Source organism: Sphaeramia orbicularis, chromosome 7 (genome assembly GCF_902148855.1).
Source record: "Sphaeramia orbicularis chromosome 7, fSphaOr1.1, whole genome shotgun sequence".
Classification (NCBI taxonomy): Eukaryota; Metazoa; Chordata; class Actinopteri; order Kurtiformes; family Apogonidae; genus Sphaeramia; species Sphaeramia orbicularis.
The window spans coordinates 56644280-56649039 of record NC_043963.1 but is presented as its reverse complement, the minus strand read 5'-3'; the positions used below and the strand labels follow the sequence as shown (position 1 = coordinate 56649039).

The 4760-nt window shown below is 36.7% G+C and overlaps 1 long non-coding RNA gene across 1 annotated transcript; it reads right to left on the bottom strand.

The window, feature by feature from the left end:
• Positions 1-245: 245 nt before the first annotated feature.
• On the bottom strand, positions 246-1803 carry LOC115423148 (uncharacterized). The gene is made up of 3 exons (XR_003935916.1): positions 1669-1803; positions 1500-1580; positions 246-769 (listed from the first exon to the last, which is right to left on the bottom strand). It is a non-coding gene; the product is annotated as an uncharacterized LOC115423148 (long non-coding RNA).
• Positions 1804-4760: the final 2957 nt, after the last annotated feature.

Sequence of the window (4760 nt, the reverse complement as noted above, 5' to 3'; positions counted from 1 at the left end):
CCAAAATGTCATCTTGACACCATGCTTTTAATTTTTGAAGCAAAGAAACATGGATTTACTGATAAACTGTGTGACAACTACGAAATAAAAACATTTTTAATGCAGCTAATCTGCTGTTTTCTCATATTTGATCCTACTCTAATACTAGTCATTACTCACTTCATGGAGATAATGTGCAAAAAAAAAAAAAAAAAGTAAAAAAAAAACAAACTGTTAATTGCCGTTTAGTAACAATAACAAGTGTAACCAATTTTAGAAATATAAAAGTGAATTACAGTGTAATAGCTGATTGGACTAATTAAAAGATCTGGACCAGAATCAGAAGAAACTAAATTCGGAAGGAGCCACTGTACTGAGCAACAATAAAGAGGCAAACGCAGGAGTAACAGTTGAGTAGCCACTCTTATAATTTTTACAGTGGATAAAGTAAATTGTCAAATTTGTACAGAATACAAAAATAATAACCCAAACAGTCAGAAAAAAGAAAGAAAAAAAATATCGTGTGCACACTTGAAACAAAAATGTCTGTTGGGGCCCTTAAATAAAATAGAAGTTTTTTGCAGGTTTTCTTGTTGTGAAGTTATTGCAAGTTCACCTGATTCCAAAAGTCCTTGCAGTGTAATGTAAGTGTATCATATGTGTGTGAATGAGTGGGTACGTGGGTATCTCCTCGGTGCTGATCTTTCTTCAGGGTGGTTGGCTCGCCATCTATCACAGCAGGAAGTTTGTCCTGAACCTCGAATTCTTCCGTCCTAAAAAAAAACCTGACCTGTAGACAGGTCACATAATTTACATTCAACACCGTCCATTCTCTGATGCATCATTAGGGATATCAAATGTCAAAAGATGTACACCATAACATCTAATTCTGACATAAATCTTCATCTCTATTCAAAATCTCTATTTTAGTTGTACAACGTTCAGTCTTAAGTGTATCATTTATGAGAACTAAACATTAAAGTGCTCACACATTTACCTGTTCATGTGAACAGTGGTTCAATAATACTTATGGTAAGTAACCATTAACATTCAAAATATCATTTATAACCATATCAGAACCATGTGGAAAAAACATAACCGTACACATTTTGAGTTAGACACAGAGGTATTAAAGAAGTGTGCTTAATGTGCTCTTACACTATAGGCCTATTCATGTCAGAGAACTGCACCAAAAATTACCCTCTAGTTACCTTAAACTCAGTTGAAATAACATAACTTTTCAATAATTTGCATAATACAAAATAAAATATTCTTTTACATTCATTACAACATGCCAAATTACTCTTTTCTCCTTTAAATTGACATGAGAAAAATTAAACACTTCCCCTTTAATTACATACACATCAGCATAAAATTATAAACACAATGTGCATATAAAGTATTTCACCATTATTCACTTCAGTTTGCTCTTATAAACATAGTAGCACTACTGTTTTTTTCAACATCCAGAAAACCAGAGGAAAATTGCACCATAGCATCTAAAAAGACACATTTCTCACCGTTGCTCTCCGTGTATCAAAGCGGAGCCTGCCGATGTCGGACCTCGCAGCGGCTCTCTGGATGAAAGGTTAGCAGTTAGCCTGTTAGGCACAGAGCTAGCATTAGCATGGACGATGGCGGTAAGCGCCAACAAGTTTTTTTTCCCGCCGGATAATTGACTCGTCTTACCGACGTAACTCTCTCCTTCGTTCAGTCACTCGGCTCTGGACCTCCCGTGGGTGAGTACTCCGATTCTCTCTTTTCTCTTTTTTTCACAGGTAAACTCTAGGTTTTTCTCCCGCTTTTCTCTTCCTCTTAGCAGGCAGCTACCCTCTCTCCTCTGGCTGAGATCGGAAAAAGACCGGAAGAGCAACGCACCTGCACTTTGCCTCTGAGCCGACAGGCTGAGCGTGGCCTGCGTAGCCTCTGATTGGCTGCTGAAAAACTAGGTACCTCTCGTGGGACCATGCGAGCTGAGCGGTGCATTCAAATGCAATAGGAAAATCGACACTTTGACGATGCAAAATAAATAAAGAAAATAAACAGTCTCTCCTTTTACTGTACTCTAATAAGTGTGTGTGTTTTACACCTGGCTACACCAGCAATTGATTTTTTTTTTTTTTTTTAGTTTAGTTTAGTTTATTTCAAATATGCAACAAGACCGACTTTTTATGGGCCACCATGATGCTCTGTTTTATTGGCCTAGTCTTTTATTCCTGATGCAGTATTTTTATTTTTTATTGGACTGCTGTCTCTCTGTAGCACTTGGAGATTCTGCTGAATGAAAAGTGCTTTAGAAATGCAATGTATTATTATTATTATTATTATTATTATTATTATTATTATTATTATTATTATTACTTAGTCCTTCGAAATAAAACAGGTAGTAAGAGGTCATGGAAGAAAACAAAAAAACGAAACTTATACATGACTTCATTTGCACATTCTAAAAGGAGTGGGAAGAAGTCTAATTTATTTCATCCCACCCCTTCAACACTCAAACATGTTAGTGTAGATCAGGGCTGTCAAACATGCGGTCCAGGGGCCAAATGCGGCCTGCCAAAGGCTCCAGTTCGGCCCCTGGGATGTTTTTGCCAAGTGCAAAAATTCCACAGTCTTGAATTGAATTAAGGGGAAAAAAATAGCTTGAATTAAGGAAAAAATCTTGAATTAAGCCAAAAAAAAAAAAAAAAAAAAATAGCTTGAATTAAGGAAACAATCTTGAATTAAGGCAAAAAAAAAAAAAAAAAAAAAATCTTCAATTAAGTAAAAAAAAAATTGAATTAAGCCAAAACAACATCTCAAATTTAGCAAAAAATCTTGAATTAAGCAAAAAAAAAAAAAAAAAAAAAAAAAAAATCTTGAATTAAGCCCAAAAAAATCTTCAATTATGCCAAAAAAAAATCTAGAATTAACAACTTAATTGTTTTTCTTTGTTTTAGTGCAAAAAATCACATTAAATTGTGAAACTCTTTCCATTTCCAAACTCTCCTGTACCAATAAAATGTGACTAACCTGAACAAATGTGTCCAACCTGAAATGTCTGTATTAAATTCAGTCCAGTTTGAACTCTTTTCTTCCTGTTCCTCAGTGTTTAGTGTCTTTGGAGATCTGATCCAGAATGCACATGGACTAATGAGAAGTGGAGGAAGAAGACTGAGAAAATTACACTGATTTTTCTTACATGTTTTTAAGTTAAATTTAAGTTTTTTCTTTATTTTTCTTTCTTTATTTATTTATTGATAGTTTATAAAAGTGAGTATTTTCATAATTTAGTGGGGGGGGGGGGGTTTACACTAAAACAAAGACATAAATTTGGAGTTGTCATTATTTCTAGGTTCTTCTGTTCTTATTTTTCTGGTTCGGTCCACTGCAGATCAAATTTAGCTGAATCTGGAACTGAACTGAAATGAGGTTGATAACCCTGGTCTAGAACAGTACAGTTCCAGTACTGGTCTGAATGTCAGTGTATTATTATGGGATGGTGCATTAGTGTCCACTGTGTTGGCTGATATGGAACTAAAACAACCAAACCCATGAATATACAAGAGAACAGCTGGAGAAGAACTGTCCACTGGAGTGACCACTGGACTATCCACTGGAGTGACCACTGGACTATCCACTGGACTGTCCACTGGACTGACCACTGGAGTGACCACTGTGCATGAAAGGGTTAATAAACCTGATCTGGAAGAACATGTTTGACTGTAAATCAACTGCTGATTGCTATTAGACTGTTTTTTAACCCAGAGAATCACAGATACTGAGGTCTGAAGTGTCCACAAACGGCTTTTTCTGGTATTGTCCAGCGTCCCTGTAATATCACCTTCATAGGTTATTGTATCAGCTGATATAGAAGTGAAAAGAAGGGGATTTTAAGATCAAATAACTGAATTCTAGGCTAAAAACTGGAAATAGACAGAAGTTCAGAACAGTAAATCTAGTTGAACACAGTGTCTATTTTCTAAAGCCCCTTTTAGCAAAATACAGGTTTGAGTTCCAGACAAATAGAGCTGAACTTCAGGCACTTTAGGATCCATTTAGTATCCATTAAGCATGGGAATGCATTTGAAAACAGCATTTTTTGGCGTTTTTGACGTTCTTTGACGGCCCTTCATACTTTGTGGTGGGGGGAGGGGGGGGGTCAAACGTTGACAGATTTTACTGAAAATTTTTTTGGGAGGGCTATTATCATGTTGGAGATGAACTGGTTTAAATAACACTGATCTGAGGAGAAAAGTGACTTTTGAGACGTCCTAGTCCTTGTCTAATTTCCCCTTTAAATGCCTAGTACATACAAAAACACATCTGAACCTACGAGGCAGCACAAAGAGCAGAACATGTCCTGAAGTCGTCTGCTGGAGCTGAAGTGACAGGTCTTTTTCCCAGCTCGGTCCTGCCCACGTCGTTATTTGATAATGATGTGGAATCCATTCTCACGAGGGCATGAAGCGAGTTAAAAAATGAAATTATTAGAACACTTGCAGGCCGTCACCCTGTCTGAATACATCAGGAGGAACAGGACGCTGGGACGCTTACTTTGACAATCACAGCAGCTATTATTCGCTGCTAGTTTGAAATGGAAAATGAGAATTCCTAAAGATGATCAAATACGAACACACAGCTTTCAACAGCAGCCGCAGTGTGTGGTACGGCCAGTACGAATGTACAGCAACACAACAGATGGAAGCAACGTTTTCATTTGAATAAAGCCTCTAATTACTGTTTTTGTGTGCTCAACGTCAGCTTGTTCCATCTGCTTTTTGGTGTTTTCCTTTTGT